Source organism: Sapajus apella, unplaced genomic scaffold (genome assembly GCF_009761245.1).
Source record: "Sapajus apella isolate SASKATOON/1434 unplaced genomic scaffold, GSC_monkey_1.0 scaffold85, whole genome shotgun sequence".
Lineage (NCBI taxonomy): Eukaryota > Metazoa > Chordata > Mammalia > Primates > Cebidae > Sapajus > Sapajus apella.
In genome coordinates, this window is record NW_022437025.1 from 8,970,412 (window position 1) to 8,987,541 (window position 17,130).

The 17,130-nt window shown below is 42.2% G+C and overlaps 1 pseudogene; it reads right to left on the reverse strand.

Annotated features, from left to right (window-relative positions):
• Nucleotides 1-16,473: 16,473 nt before the first annotated feature.
• LOC116534083 lies at nt 16,474-16,718 on the reverse strand (annotated as a pseudogene).
• Between the last annotated feature and the right edge of the window lie 412 nt (nt 16,719-17,130).

Sequence of the window (17,130 nt, forward strand, 5' to 3'; positions counted from 1 at the left end):
AGAAAAGGAACCTGAATGGGACCACAGAGTTGGAGTACCTGGGGTCTGAGTCTTGGACCCAATGGTCATGTCTGACTTTCAGTGACAAATGATGGGCTTGTTCCTTCTCAGCCCTTAGCTTTCTAAAATCCTTAAAACTATGCCCCTAGGGGAAGAAAGATGCCAAGTTGTTTTTGCTGTATGAATATAGTCTTAACCAGCAAATACATGTGTAAGAGTTCTTTGGGGATACTTTGCAAAGATGGAAGATGACTTGCCTCTGAGAACAAGCTCCAACAATGAGGTTGGACTGGATTATCTTGATGTGCTTGTATGTCATGAAAATGCCAGTCATAAGGGTCTTACTTCTGCTGTTGGACACAGGCTGCAAATTGTTTTCTCTTCCAAAAGTGCTCTCCTGATGCTGAAAAACAGCTTCTTGATGAGAAGAAGGGTTAACAGCATTCCCAGTGGGTGATAGCTGAGCTAGTTCTTCCCTAAGAATAATAGAGGGCTTTTTGAAGCAGTTCTTAAAAAGCACAATGGTGGTAGGCAAGATGATGTAATCAAAGCTTCCAATGATTCCAGAAAGTGAGAAGAGTTTGGATGGCTTTGGTCAGATGCCAGAGGTGGTCTTCCATAAGAACAGACTCTACATTTCTGGACTATTTTCCTAAACTTGTTCCTAGGGATTCTGAATTTTCTTTCTCATTTTGGAAAATGTCTATTCACCCATTACACCCTACAGTTTAGATTCATGAAATGCTCATATTGCATAGCCCAGCATGGTTCTGAATCTGACCTTTGCCACCTTATAGGATGCTGTCCTGTCCTATTTAGCTTGTCTGGAAGAAGTTGAGAGATGTCTTCTGTTAATGCTGCTGTAGGTGGAATGAGTTAATGCTGTCTATCATTGTGACTACTGTATGGCTGATAGACATCCTAGGATTTCTGACCTTCCTTAGATAATTTACAGAAGTTGAGATTCTCAATCAGGATTTTGTCTTGGGCAATAAGGTATTATAAAACCAAAAGATGAATGCTTCCCTGCAATGTTTTCACAATGGATTCTGAAAGGGAACTTGGGCTATGTTGTACCAACAATAGGTGGTCTTCTCTGAACTGGCTCTGCCAATGGTTCTGACAGGTAAGTTCTTGCATGTGAAGTGTCTTTGCAAATATCCATCAATTGGAATTAACAGCGGAAGGCTTAGAACTCACTGCTCTACCATCTGGGAACCTCAGCTTAACTACTTATGGCTGCCATTGATATTCTGTATCTTCCATTCTTTGTGGCATAAGCAGTTACTTTGAAAGAACTTGATACAGAAACCTACAGGTGATCATTGAAAAAGTTCCCATGGGATGGTTGCAGTCCTCAACATCCATCTATTAAAGTCTGACTCTGAGGAATTTTTGGCTGTTACTCCAGCTTTGTAGTATTTAATTTCTAACAAATGTCTCCAAAGCTTTAATTCATCTTCACAAGATAGGGAATTGGTAGATTCCTTTAGCATACTTTTCATACTGACAAATCCTCATAGTTGTAATAACATGTGGTATGTATAACCAAGCTGAAAGATAAATACTGTCTACTTGGTGGCAGATCAATCTTAGTTTCTCAAAGTTAAGTAGTTAAGTTGGTCAAGGAGTTACTAAATTCTTTGTGTGGACAATCTCTAAGATTAGGGAAAATTGGACAAGAAGACAACATAGTTCTATGCCTTGCTGTACCTCTGGCTTTAGCATCAACACTTTGTCTAACATTTTATAACCTATTTTCTCAGAAGCCTAGTACTGGAAACTTCTCTGCATAAAACAACTTGGGTGTTGCACAATCCTTTATCCTAACCCGGACATTCCTTTCTATTGATCCCTATTGAGGTCTTTAGTGAAACTGAACCAATTGTCAACCAGAAAATTTAAATCTACCTATAAGCTGGAAAGTCTCTTAGAGCTGTCTTGTCTTTCTGGACCAAACCAACATATTTCTTAAATGTATTTGAAGTTGGTCTCCCTAAAACCAAGCTGCATGCCGACCACCTTGGGCACATGTTTTCAGGCCCCCCTGAGGGCTGTGTCGCAGGCCATGGTTACTCCTTTTTGGCTCAGAATAAACCTCTTCAAATGTCTTAAATCATTTGGCTCTTCTCATGGACAGAGGTCAGCATTGACACTGGAGGAAGAAAATTGCCTCTAATCAGAAGATGAAGACACTAGGGTGTGGTAATCAATACTCCATAGGAGCAACAAGACTTAGGCCTGAATATAAAGTCACACTAGAGGGTGGGTTGGTTCTAATGTTCTGCAGCATTGATGCAGACTCATCACTGGTGTTTCTTGCTGCCATATCTTGTCAATCAGTATGGTGATCTAACATTGGCCTTAATGTGAAGTATAAGGTACTCATATCATGGCCACTGTGTAGGCTACACTGAACGGTCCCAACTTGGGGTATCACCTTAAGGTTAGGACTCTGACAACTCTGGCCTCCCTTGAGAGCCTGATGTCTTTGCACGCGGGTCAGATGCCAAATCGTGAAGGCATATAAATCCCTATAACTACCACACTGACTTCTGACATTAGCGAGACAAGCTTTATTGCTGTTGACTGTTCTATGTGGGAGGAATATGCTCATCTATGCCTTAGTGGACTGAACTGGAGTTGATAGCTGCTTTCAAAGCTCAAATAGACTTCTTAGGTATTTTTACTCATGTGCAAAAAACTCAGAAGATTTAATGCTAGGAAATGTGAGGTTCACTTTCTGCATGTTTTGCCAGCTCTGAGTTGGGTCTAGGGAACTCAAGATGCGCTCCACAGAGCTCTTTTCCAAAAAACTTAGTGGCGTTTTCCAGAGTGAGCCTGATCTATTCTTTCCGAAAGAATTTGGGGCTTGAAATGAACTTGGCACCTAGATGTTACTCCTTCTCTGATAGGGAAAAGGTAGAACCGTGAGACCTGCGAGATGGGAAGGTGTCTTGCCTGGCTAGATGTACCTGAAGTTAAAGGCAGTCTGTAAAATTTCCAACTTCCATAACAAGGGGTTGAGATAAAACTGCCTGTCTTTAGGTATATCCACCATGAAACTTGAAACTGTCGTTGCTTTCCTCAATATTTAGTGTCTCAAGTCACCTTCACATTCTCAGTCCCTTTCCCTTAATAATCTAATTTCACCTGCTCGTGCTAACTTTTTGAGGACTAGGAGGGGTTCTGAGGAGCAGGAGGTGAGCTGAACCATTACGGTCTGGCTGGCTTGGCCAAAAACTGAATCTGCAGGGAGATGTTAGCTGCTCTAAGGATCACCCAAGGCCAAGTTGTCCATCTGATGCAATGTTTCTATTAGGATATTAGGAAGGCAATTTGGGGTAAGGGGCCAGGGGTACCAATAGTGAGTGCAAGGGGATACCACATTAAGAACACTCTGGGGTGAGCAGTACAGCTTGAGAAGGCAAAGGTAATGACAAGACAGGACACTATAGTACCCACTTGGCTTTCTGATATCTTAAAAGGATTCTTAAATTTGTGGTTCTAACCTCTAGACTAAGACTTTTAAAGGCTTTTTCTTCCTTAAATAGAGCAACTTCTATTTGGTCATACATCAGCCAGACCATAGTACTTTTGTGAGTTAGCTTTTCCCTATAACTAGCAATAGCTCCATTCCATTTTGACCTTTGTTACTGTTCAGTTACCCAATAGGTAAATAGTTTGCAGTCCTAAGTTTTCTCTGGCTTCCAAGTTCTAACAACTAGAAGCTGGGTCTGGTTCCTGCTGTGTGATCAGGGATGGAGAGAGGACTCTCCTTTGCCTACTGATTTCTTGTTTCCTTCTAAGATGGTATATTCTTGTTCCAAGCATGAGGCTGTCTTACTGCAGAAAAGGAAGATAAAGTCCCTAGGTATCCCTGGAATCTCCTAAGGAAAGTTAGTATAAGGTTCTGGCTCTGTGGCTGTGGCTCCTCCTTCTCTGCCCTGCCTATTCTCCCACTCGGGAGGGCTGGTAGGTGACACCCATGTGAGAAACGCATTTCATTTGATAGGTTGCTAACTGTAAATATTGTGCTTAGCATAGAACAGGTAGATGTTGGCTCAAAGACTTCCACGAAGTGAGGAAAATTGAGTACTGAATATCAAATGACTTCCTTTACTCTTCTCTCACTCCGGGATGGAATTCTGTGTCAGCAGCTGCTGGCACATTGTTACAACTCTTCTTGGAGAGATCTGCGTTCCTGAGCTGCAGGTTTTAGAAGAAAGCTGCTGAATTTTACCCAGTCTTTAGGGAACACATAGCCTGAAGTCTGTCCAGGAATTCTGGACAGACTTGAGATCTGAGATGGTCCCCCATAAGTCATACCATTCCTTAGCCCCCAACCTGTGATGAATGAGCCTGATAGCCTATGTCCCTGTCCCTGTCATCCCATAATGACTGACAGTTCTGTGAGCTATCAAAACACCTTCCTGTGCAGACATTTGTAGCTCATAATACTTCAAGACTAACAGCATATTTTTGCAGTTTCCAGCTGGAATAGCAGCTACTGTATACATCCTTGAAAATATATAGCCAAAGTGAGGTCCCAGGAGTACAAAGCTATATCCACGTAGAAGTCTAGGAGAAGATGCTTTGCTGGGTAGTTGTGCCTTAGAGCTGGGACTGTATTATAGCCAGAGAAATCTCACTGTCGGTTGAACTTAAATATGTTCTTGATAGCTTTCCATGTGTAAGTCGACCTGTGCTGTTGTCCTTATACACTGACAAGCAACCTGGGGAATGTGAGGAAGATGGCAGGTGCCAAGCTCAGTACTCATGTTGGGCAGGAACCCCGAGAGGTGTGACGCTTCATGGCATGTGTTAAAACTTGAGAGACTAGTCCTCTATTCTGGCTATCTCAAGGTTGACTACTTTGAGTATCTTGCCATAGAAAGGAAGATGTATCCGAAACTCCAGATCCTCATTCAGGCTCTTGGATTGTGTACATTTGCAGAAAGAGGTGTCTCCTCCTCATGCATTAAATTAACCATGTACCTCCATGTGGGATTCTGTTCTGCCTCTAAGAAACTCTCACCCTAGTGATTACTAGAAATCTTCATTTCTTACCAACTTTAGGGTGGATGGGGAAAATTGGCTTAATCTTAGTGGGACTATATGGTACCATCTTTTTATCAAAAGCAAGATAAAACTTATACCTAAATCTGGATAGAAGGCTAGTGTAACATTGTGCAGTAAAGGAGACCCTGACTTTCTCGGTGTTCGTTCCCAAGATCATGCTGTGATCCCTACCCTTCTACAGACATATCCCTTAAACTTACCTCGTTGGCCAAAGTTTTCCTAGTCAGTCTCCTTTAATCCTGAGCTTCCCTGGAAACTAGTTCCTGAGGTCTCTGGTGGGAAACATAAGGTACTGAACAGGAAGAACTTGCAGCACATGCAACTACGCTGCCCTGGATGTGACCATATGGATATCTGCTGCACAGAGAGCTAAGAACAAGTAAAGAATATTAAGCATATTGCTATACTATTTAACCCTCAGACTATTGAGACAGGCTCTGGAAGGGCCAATGATGTTTGCCACCGATCCCCCACCCCCAGAACGGGCAAACCACTGTCTTCATGAAGGAAGCTAAAGTCTGACTGTCATGTAAGTACAATCCTGAATCTCACATGGGTTCCTGGAAACATTTAGTTGCACACCCACCCCTCTGGCTGGCTGGCTCCCCCTTGGAATAGACAGTGGTGAGCAAGAGCTTAGACTCCCATGAGCTGGTCAGCTCCAGGGTCCACAGTCTGAGACACTGAATCAAGTCCTTTTCATCTGTCTTCCAGAAGGACTGAGAATGGAGTTGGGGTGTCATCTGGAGGGTTCAGTAGCTAGGGCCATTCTCTACTGTCCTATGGTCCAAGCTTTCTGGCAGTGGATTGCAGACTCAACAGTTGCATGAATTCAGTGTTTACAGCAGTTTGGGGGAGCTTTAGGGACACACTTCTGCAGGAAGAAAGCTCCAGAGACTGTGCTGAAAGATGAAGAATGCCCTTCCCCACACCTCCCAGGGTCTGAGGTGCATCCTTCCCCAGACTCCTGGGGCTTTGCTTTCTAGCCACTGCCACAAAATCGGGGCTATCCCTAAGTAGGATAGCTTCACATCTTAGTCACCCCCACTTCTGCCTACACCTGTATTCTAAAGAGCCAGATCTAAAGAACGAAAGCATTTTCATGAAATGTAACTGGCATCAAGTTTAAATGCCCTAGGTCTACCCTAGTGGCAGCCAGAGGGTAAATCAAGCAGGCTCCTTGGGGTTGCTGCTAGAAAGTTCACTGTTGGCCATTCCCAGGGCTGGGCTGGGCAGAAACCTGAATTTTCACAGCAGGTTGATTCTTAGTTCCAAAGGTCTCTAATATCTTAACCCTCTCATCATTGTCCAGGAAGCTCCCAAGAGGAGGTGTAGCCCTTCTCTGAAGGCAGCTGCACTTACTGATTTAACAACCTTACTAATGAAGGGTGGACCAGAAGGAAATAAGTGGAGTTGGCCTGCCAGGTCATCGTTGAATAGCTTTTGCCAAAATGGGTATCACTTTCAGACTGCAAGTAGCCTGGAAAGTTGAACGTCTGACACTGACCAGTTCCAAGGGCCATGGTTGGAGTTGGCAAATACATAACAAAGTCAACATACAAGCTTGAGAATGCTTCAAAAGTCCCAAGTTATCTGCCAGGAGGAATGTGTTAGAGAGGCCATCCGTGTTCCATGGGATATATCCATCTCTGACAGCTTTGGGCAGGAATCTTAGTGTGGCATGTTGGGTCTAGGCTCAATATCAGAAATGGGTTCCATCAGAAGTTCAATTCCATCTTGTCTAATCAGAGACCCTCACCATGGATACTTGCATGTGAGTCATCCAGGTAGTTTACTCAGTTTCTACAATGAGGATCCCCAGTACATGGACAGGTTTGTCGAGAAGAACATTAAGGGTCCCATTCCAAAATACTGGAGCCCCAGTGTCAGCTTAGAGAGTTCTCTTCTCTTCTCTGGGCAAGTGAGGTAGAGTTCCAGCTTATACAAATGGTCTGAACATAACACAGCTCAGCTTCAGGTAGGGCAGCAGCTGTGATTGTTAGGGTGACGGTGACGGTGACGGTGACGGTGATGCTACTAAAGAAATGAGACAGATACTCCAGTGACGACATCAAATGATCACAAACCACCAAGTATAAGTACTAAGGCAGCATGCAGTGCTGCATGGAAGATTTAATGTTTCCATGTTCCCAGCATCATCCAGCCCTAGAGAGGAAAAGGACTGTTCTACCCTTAACTGCTACGCAGGTTGGAGAGGATCTCATGTCTACAGTAAATGTCTCTCACTCTTTCTTCCAACCACCAATGCTTGCTTGATTCTTCTACATAGATGATCATGTCATATGTGGAAAAATTCTTAATTGGTATGCTTTCTGCTCTTTATTGCACTTGCTACGACTTCCAGTGTGATGTTGAAGAGGAATGGTGAGAAAGGGGGACATACTTGCTCTGTTTCTAATCTTAGGGTAAAGCATATAGTCACTCATAATTTGAGGATGTTAGCTGTTAAATGTGTTATCCAGAAGTTCTTTATTCCTGGTTTGCTAAAAGTCCTTATGAATGGCTGGTTTTGGCCAGGGCGGTTATTTCTCTTGTCTCTGTTCAGGAACAGGGAGGATTATCAGCTGAATCTCAGCCTCTCCACTACCACGCACAACCTCAGGGAGCTCCCATGATCTGAGTCGTGTTTCAATGCTCATTTCCATGACTTTGCCATTTAGTTTGGCTTTAATGCCCTTTAATTTGAGTTGTCTTTGGGCATATTGGGTAGGACTTGAGTTTCTCATTCTTTGATATGCTCTTGATCAGAAAAAATCATTCAAATAACAATGTATAACATCAATTAGACCTAAAGGCTAGTTTTTACCCTCTGTAAAGAATAAAGAAGATTCCTTTTTTATTGCCTTTGTCAACTTGAATACTTTCCTGTGGGCCATAGTATTCAAGTCAGGCATGAGAGGAACAACTGGTGGTGGAGGAGGCAGGGGTCACAAGTTATTCATGCCAATTTGTATTTTGTAATGGTTTGACTTTAAAGTGTGTTCTCTAGACCATCCCCTTCCCCATCCCAGTTTAATCAATTACTAGGGAGTTTCCAGGCATGATATACTGTGCAGAGGTGGAGACATCTGGCCTCAGTATCCCAGATGGATCCCACAAATGTCTGAGAATCTACTGTGGCAGATGTGAAAGCAGTCCAGGTGCCACTGACTGCCCCATAGCCCAGGATTGTCAGATCTGGTGCCTGTGTTGCTGGTGGCCTCTGCGGCCTCTGCGGCCTCTGCGGCCTCTGCGGCCTCTGCGGCCTCTGCGGCCTCTGCGGCCTCTGCGGCCTCTGCGGCCTCTGCGGCCTCTGCGGCCTCTAGGCTCGTAGAGGCCTCTGCGGCCTCTAGGCTCGTAGAGGCCTCTGCGGCCTCTAGGCTCGTAGAGTCCTGGTTTGGGCTTACATCTAGTTCTTTGACCTGCTTATTGATAACCTCTTCAGTTGACCAATAACTCTAAACGAGTGTTTGGGTTGCTCCCTTTTCTTTACTCCTTAGTGAAGAGCTGAGTACGATGGCCTTTGAATGCGGGCCATTGTGGGAAATGGCATAGGCTTTCCCATATGTATACAGAGCTGCTTCCTATTCAGTTTGGCACAGGTTCCACTCATACTTGGAGTCCCTGAACATGAGAGAGGGGTGACGTGGATGTTTTCAGAAGCTCTTAATACCTACTCTGTAGGCTGTTGGTTAAAATCTAAGTCACAGATTAAATGAGTGAGTCTCTAGGTATGACTGTAACACCTGCCTATCCTGCCCCGTAAGAAAGAAGCTGCAGTTGACCTTATGAATGCTAACTTTCTGAGAGTCAAAGGGACACAAGTATAGATGCCTAGGTCCTTTGTGGCATAGATGGACCTTATTCCTGCATTGCAAGCCACTAATATGTATAAAGACATCTTGGCCTCAAGAAAGTGAAGCACAAGTTAATTGGAGTCTTCTATACCCTACAGTGGACGTGACCCACAGCTTGAGTGACTGAGTAAATGAGGTGTGGACTAATCTATGCATTCTCAATACAGCATAGACAAGCTGGCATAGGATGTTTCTGGCGTCTCAAAAATTAAAAACTAGCTAGACCCTTACCTTGGCCAAGGTCAGTGTCATGGTTCTAGGTACCCTTGGCATAAGTGTAGAGCTATAACAGACCAGCCACAGGTTAGCCATATTCCAATACATCTTCTATTGCAGTGGCAGTGAACAAAGTCAAGGTCCACTGGCGTGGCACAGCAGGATGAATAAAGTTGTTCTCTGTGTCCCATGAGAAGTGCCCCAACATGAAACATGGGGCCTATATAAGGCCCTACTAGGGAGGGCTTGCATCATAACCTGGATGTCAAGCCCTTAGCCTATGCAGGCTGTTGTGACAAAAATACTGTATGCTGAGTGGCTTAAACAAGTTGTTTCTTAGTCTGGGAGGCTGGGAAGTCCAAGATCAGTGTACTTGAAGAACTGATGTCTAAGGCCTCCTTCTTAGCTTGTAGAGAGCTGCTTTCTTAAATCCTTCTATAACTTCAGACAGAAGCTAGTTCACTCATGTCCCTTTTTAAACAGGTGCTAATCTCAAGGCAGTTTGCCTCTAATGGCCTGAGAAGCTTCCAAAGGTCTCACCTTCTAACACTACCAGGAAGATGGGGGTTTTGCCGTACAATTTCTTGGGGGGGGGGCAATGAATGCTCCACAGCACCCTTTATCAGATGGCTTCTTTCACACCACCAGGCTGTGATACCTGGTGAATGCCTTTTCCAGTGCTTTCAAAAGTACCTGTTCAACTGGGAACAGCTCAAGGCTTTGTTTCATGGAGGCCCGATGGTATCTGGTCCAGGGAGCGGTAGGAAGCTGGGCAGAACCCCAATTCTACTCCTAAGAAGTTACAGCCTAGGGAAACTCAAATAACCTGAGCTGATCACAAGGTGTTCCAGGCAAAACTGATGGAAGCCCACTCCCCTTGGAGCTAGGGAGAAATTTGTCCAGTAGGCTGGACAAGTCTTGCCAGATACCAGAACATATCTCATGGTCTGAGGATGGATGTGGCTAAAATAAACCCAATAGAGATGGACAATAAACAGATTGCCCTTTCATGTCCTAGCATCTAAGAGATTGATTTTGTGGTTTAGGAGAATAGATGATGCTGAATGGCATGGTTTCTTCTTAATGGGAAAACTGGGCAACAGGCCCTTTGAGCCCTTAGGTAATATCTCGGGACAATGGGATCATGGACTAAGCACAGAATGTCTGGGTGGATTAGGTGGTCACTGAGGAATGTCCTAGATTCTTCTTTGTACTGGAGTTTAGAGATTGTCAAATATGGCTCAACAAAGTAACTACAAACCACAATGACAGTACAGGAAGTATATGTGAATTGAGGCAAACAGGTGTCTTTCAGTGATCTCTTTTCATGTTGGTTGGCTGCATAAATGTATTTTGAAGTGTCTGTTGATATCCTTTGCCCACTTTTTGACGGGGTGGTTTTTTTCCTTACAAATTTAAGTTCTTCGTAGATCTTGGATATTAGTCCTCTGTCAGATGAAGAGATTGCAAAGTTTCTCCCATTCTGTGTAGGTTCTATAGGTTGCCTGTTGACCCTGATGGTAGTTTCTTTTGCTGTGCAGAAGCCCTTTAATTAGGTCCCATTTGTGAAGTTTGGCGTTCATTGCCATTGCTTTTGGTGTTAGTCATGAAGTTTTGTCCATGTCTGTCTCGAATACTGTTGCCTAGGTGTTTTTCCAGGGCTTTTATGGTGTTAGGTCTTATGTTTAAGTCTTCAATACATCTGGAGTTTTTGTACAAAGTGTAATAAAGGGGTCCAGTTTCAGTTTTCTGCATGTGGCTAGCCAGTTTGCCCAACACCATTTACTAAATAGGGAATCCTTTCCTCCTTGCTTGTTTTTGTAAGGTTTGTCAAAGATCAGATGGTTGTAGATGTGTGGCATCATTTGAGGCCTCTGCTCTGTTTCACTGATCTATATATCTACTTTTACACTTGTACCATGCTGTCTTGGTTGCTGTAGACTTGTATGAAGTCAGGAAGTGTGATGCCCCCAGCTTTGTTCTTTTTGCTTAGGATTGTTTTGGCTATATGGGCTCTTCTTTGGTTCCATATAAAATTTACAGTATGTTTTTCCAATTCTGAAAATAAAGTCAATGGTAGCTTGATGGGAGTAGCATTGAATATATAAATTTCTTTGGGCAGTATTGTCATTTTCATGATAATGATTCTTCCTATCCATGAACGTGGAATGTTTTTCCATCTGTGTCCTCTTGCTTCCTTGAGCAGTGGTTTGTAGCTCTCCTTGAAGACATCCTTCACATCCCTTGTAAGTTGTATTCCTGGGTATTTAATTCTTTTTGTAACAATAACTCTTGATTTTGGCTCTATTATTGTATAGGAATGCTTGTGATTTTTGCACATTGATTTTGCATCCTGAGACTCATCTGAATTTGCTTATCAGCTTTAGAAGATTTTGGGCTGAGACAGTGGGGTTTTCTAAATATACAATCATGTAATCAGCAAAAAAAAAAAAAAACACCCCCAAAAACCTTTATCTTTTTCTCTTGCCTGATTTGCCCTGGCCAGACTTTGAATACTAAGTTAATAGCAGTGGTGAGAGAGGGCATCCTTGTCTGTCAGTTTTCAAAGGGAATGCTTCCAGCCTTTGCTCATTCAGTGTGATATTGGCTGTGGGTTTGTCATAAATAGCTCTTATTTTGAGATAGGTTCCATCACCACCTAGTTTATTGAGTTTTTAGCATGAAGCACTGTTGAATTTTATCGAAAGCCTTTCTTGCATCTATTGAGATAATCATGTGGTTTTTGTCATTGGTTCTGTTTGTGATGGATTGTTTATTGATTTGCATATGTTGAATCAGCCTTGCATCCCAGGGATGAAGCCAACTTGATTGTGGTGGATAAGCTTTTTGATGTGCTGCTGGATTTGGCTTACTAGTATTTCACTGAGGATTTTCACACTGTAGTTCATCGGGGATATTGGCCTGAAATTTTATGTTGTGTGTCTGCCAGGTTTTGGTACTGGGCTGATGCTGGCCTCGTGAGTTAGGAAGGAGTCCCTCTTTTTTATTTGGAATAGTTTCTGAAAGAATGGTACCAGTTCCTCTTTGTACTTCTGTTAGAATTCAGCTGTCAATCCATCTAGTCCCTTGCTTTTTTTGGTTGGTAGGCTATTAATTGCTGCCTCAATTTCAGAACTTGCTCTATTTGTCTATTCAGGGATTTGACTACTTCCTGGGTTAGTCTTGGGAGGGTGTATGTGTACAGGAATGTATCCATTTCTTCTAGATTTTTTTTATATTTGCATAGATGTGTTTATAGTATTCTGAGGGTAGTTTATATTTCTGTGAGATCAGTGGTGATATCCCCTCATTTTTTATTGCATCTATTTCATTCTTCTCTTTATTAGTCCGGCTAGCAGTCTATTTTGTTCCCAAAAAACCAGCTCCTGGATTCATTGGTTATTTCATGTCTCTCTCTTCTGCTAGGTTTTGAATTTGTTTGCTCTTCTCTAGTTCTTTTAATTGTGTTGTTAGGGTGTCAATTGTAGATCTTCCCTGCTTTCTCTTATAAGCATATTTAGTGCCATAAGTTTCCCTCTAAACACTACTTTGGCTGTGTCCCAGATTCCATGTTGTCTTTGTTTTCATTGGTTTAAGAAAACTTATTTCTGCCTTAATTTCTTTACTTACCCAGTAGTCATTCAGAAGCAGGTTGTTTAGATTCTATGTAGTTGTGCAGTTTTGAGTTTCTTAATCCTCAGTTCTAATTTGATAGGACTGTGGTCTGACTTAAAATTTTCCTTTAGCATTTGCTGAGGAGTGTTTTACTTCTGATTATGTGGTCAATTTTAGAATAGGTGTGATGTGATGCTGAGAATGTATTTTCTGTTGATTTGTGGTGGAGAGTTTTGTAGATGTTAATTAGGTCTTACTTCGTCCAGAGCTGAATTCAAGTCCTAAATGTCCTTAATTTTCTGTCTTGATTTGTCTAATATTGACAGTGGAGTGTCAAACTCTACCACTGTGTGGGAGTTGAAGTCACTTTGTAGGTCATTAAGAACTTTATGAATCTGGGTGCTCCTGTATTGGGTGCAAATATATTTAGGATAGTTAGCTCTTGTATTGATCCCTTTACCATTATGTAACATCCTTCTTTGTCTTTTGTCTCTTTATCTTTGTTGGTTTAAAGTCTGTTTTATCAAAGATAACTATTATGCAACCCCTGCTTTTTTTGCTTTCGATTTCTTGGTAAATATTCCTCCATACCTTTATGAGCATATGTATGTCTGCACATGAGATGGGTCTCCTGGATAAAGCACACCAGTGGGTCTTGACTTTTTATCCAATTTGCTAGTCTGTGTCTTTTGATTGGGTCACTTAGCCAGTTTACATTTAAGGTTAATATTATGTGTGAATTTGATACTGTCATGATGCTAGCTGGTTATTTTGCCCATTAATTCATAGTTTCTTCATAGTGTCGATGGCTTTACAATTTGGTATGTTTTTGCAGTGGCTGGTATGAGTTTTTCCTTTGTGTTTAGTGCTTCCTTCAGGAGCTCTTGTAAGGCAGGCCTGGTGGTAACAAAATATCTCAAAATCCTTGACAGACAAGAAAATGTTATTTCTCCTTAGCTTATGAAGCTTAGTCGGGCTGGATATGAAATCCTGGGTTGAAAATTCAAGAATGTTGAATATTGGCCCTCACTTTCTTCTGGCTTGTAGGGCTTCTGTAGAGAGATCTGCTGGTTAGTCTGGTGGGCTTCCCTTTGTGGGTAGCCTGACCTTGCTCTCTGGCTGCCCTTGACATTTTTCCCTTCATATCAACTTTGGTGAATCTGATGATTGTCTTAGGGTTGCTCTTATCCAGGAGTATCTTTGTGGAGTTCTCTGTATTTCCTGAATTTGAATGTTGGCCTATCTTGCTAGGTTGGGGAAGTTCTCTTGGCTAATATCCTGAAGCATGTTTTCCAACTTGATTTCATTCTCCCTGTCACTTTCAGTTACACCAATCAAACATAGGTTTGGTCTTTTCACATAGTCCCATATTTCTTGGAGGCCTTGTTTTCATTTTTTTCTTGAATGCTGTCTTATACTTTTTTATTAAGTTGATCTTCAGTCACTGATCCTTTACTCCACTTGGTTGATTCTGCTATTGATATTTGTGTATGCTTCACAAAAATTCCAAAAACCAGAATGTCTCTTCTCCTCCAAAGAAACACAACTCTTCACCAGCAAGGGAACAGAACAAAACGGGATGGAGAATGAGTTTGATGAATTGACAGAAGTAGGCTTCAGAAGGTGGGTAATAACAAACTTCTCTGAGCTAAAGGAGCATGTTCCAATGCAAGGAAGCTAAGAACCTTGAAAAAAGGTTAGAGGAATTGCCAACTAGAATAACCAGTTTAGAGAAGAAAACAGGTAACTTGATGGAGCTGAAAAAGACAGTATTTTACCCATGAAAAGTCTCAAAAGTATTTGAGGACTGAATACCTTCCAAAGAGCTGTTTACAAGTAATTGAGATGCCGAGCATTTCCTAGCTAAAATGACTTGGCCATTACTTTGGTGGGTGGCTTAGTTTGGCCAGTAAATTGCAGAGGTAAATGTCATCCCTTGCTTAGTAGTGTCCCTTCAGCACATGTTTAGGTGGTAACATTTAGAAGATGAACACTTGGATAAGCCTGTATCATTTACCTTTTCTTGTTAGTCTTCATTGAAAGTAGGCCAATTGCAACATCTGTGCATGGGAATTTATAACTGAAGTAGTCAAAAACAGAAAAGATCTTAAGCAAATGAAACGAGAGTTCTATGGATGTCTTGGAAAAAGATAAACACTAGAGCAGTTCTAAAGGACCGGTTGGTCAGAGGTTTTTAGATGGTAAACACAGTGGAAAAAGTGACATGAAGAATACCGTATCTAGTTCTCCAAAAGGACTTTTTACCCATGCGAAACTTCAAATATATGAGAACAGAATACTTTCCATCTTCTAAATGTTTCTAGAAGATGTATTCACATAACTCTATAACTTAGATCTTAATACTGAGCTATCCCATTACAGGGTTTTCATATGAAACAGATCATTTTAACAACTTCAGGTGTTCTCACACAACTAATGTGAAAGTTTGAGCAAGAGTTTCTCTTCAATATCAGACCAGAATTGTCTCTTCACATGGGATCAGATCACAAGTAGACTTGTCTTTGTTCAGTGAGACTGAATTCCATGTTTATGGCTACTAAAATATTTTGAGCAAAAAATGCAAATGGTACAAAGAAGTCAATTGTCAGTGTGATAGGAAAGTGCCAAGGAGGTGTGATGTCCAAGAAGTGAACTCCAGAAAGTGGTTTCAGAGGAAAGAAGGGGTCAAGTAAGAAAGAATAAGGCAGATAAGACACCTGGCTTTAGCAATGCTGAAGAGTTTGAGGTTACAGGAAGAACTTAGCTTAAAAGAGGGTGTAATAAGTTTCAAAGTAGGATTAAAATCCTCTTTAACAATGCCATTTACTAGTCCCAGAGGGTGCAGGATCAGGATATTTCCAAGACCTGCAGTATAGACCTGAGTAGGACACAATGCTGCTGTGTTTGTTATGAATTCATAAACATAAAATCTGACATAAGTGTCTCAGGAATTCTCCCATAGTATTTGTCATACTCCAGAGTAGGCTAGGGGGCAAAGAGCAAGACTGGGTCTTTATCTTCTCACTGGGACTATTATCAATCCCATTCAACATTATGAGACCATGAATCCCAACAGTTTAGCATGGAGATAAAATATGTGCTGTGTTGAGGTCCACATTAATAGCCTTTGTGGTGGGCACAGTGATGTGCTGCCTAGATCCCATCTCAACAGAGGAAGGCTTGTTGCCTCCACCTCTGGAAATGCTGTTGGCTGACAACCTCAGATGCTAACCCTCTATTGTGCTTGCCTCTGCTAAAAATGGGCAATGACCCATTAGCCAGTGCCTACTGAGTGTAGAAATGACAGCCTGGTCCTTTCACCCTAACTTGGAACAACCTTAAAGGTCACACTACTTGAGAGTGCCCTGCGGGTTGAGTTGAGGCCCTTAGACTGCATCTCAGCTCAACTCTCCCCTCTGCCCAATCTTGCTTCCTTTCCTTGCTCTACAGGTGTGGTCATCCAGAAAGCACTGCCTAATAATCCTGCTGCATGAGAATATCCCTCTGAGTCTGAGTCCTAGGGAACCTACCCTGCAGCAGCCTGCATTCCTGCCAAATTGATCCTCCAGTGAGCAAGCATAGAGTGCTTGGAGTCAGGGTCTGATGTCCTCAGTCTGGGCTCTTGTCTCTGCCTAACAGCATGCTTGGTGACCATCCATGAAAATACATAAATCAATGTGATAATTCATATATATATTTTTTGAGGGGGTGCCCCGTTCCTGGCAGTACTGCAATACCAGGTCGATGTGTGGAGTGGATGGAGCAAGCTCCTATTCCATCTCCCTGTTACAAAAATCAATTTAACATATTATCCTAGCTATCAGTTTAATATCTGATATGTCTTCTATCCAAGGACAGTATTTTTTTTCCCACAGCCTTCTTAAGAAAACATTTTGGCTAAGACCAACTGTAGTATATCTGATCTTAGCCAAAAGGCTGAGAAGCGGTAATTCATGTATTTTATGAAAAGTAGATAAATGTCCTGTCTGAACCCTTGCCCATGGAAGGGCTTCCTATTCCCTTTCAGGCCCACTGTTGAAATGGGGCTGTGACTGTAACTGTCAACTTTATAGTATTGCAAGCATACTCTGCAGGCTCCATCTGTACCCAGGTTTGCACAGTTCAGTTAATCAATCATCCCTAAAGGCAACAGTACAGAGCTGGCAAAGCAACAAAACTTACCATGGGACTCTGAGCCAACTGCTCCTGAGATATACTGTGCCTCCTGGAGTTCAGAATTGGTCTTTTTTGTTTTATGATGTGCTGTCATCATACTTGCTTATATTGACCTGAGCTATCAAGCTGGGTTTTACTTGAGCCACCAAATCTGTTATGTGGTTTCCTATAATCTGCTTTGATC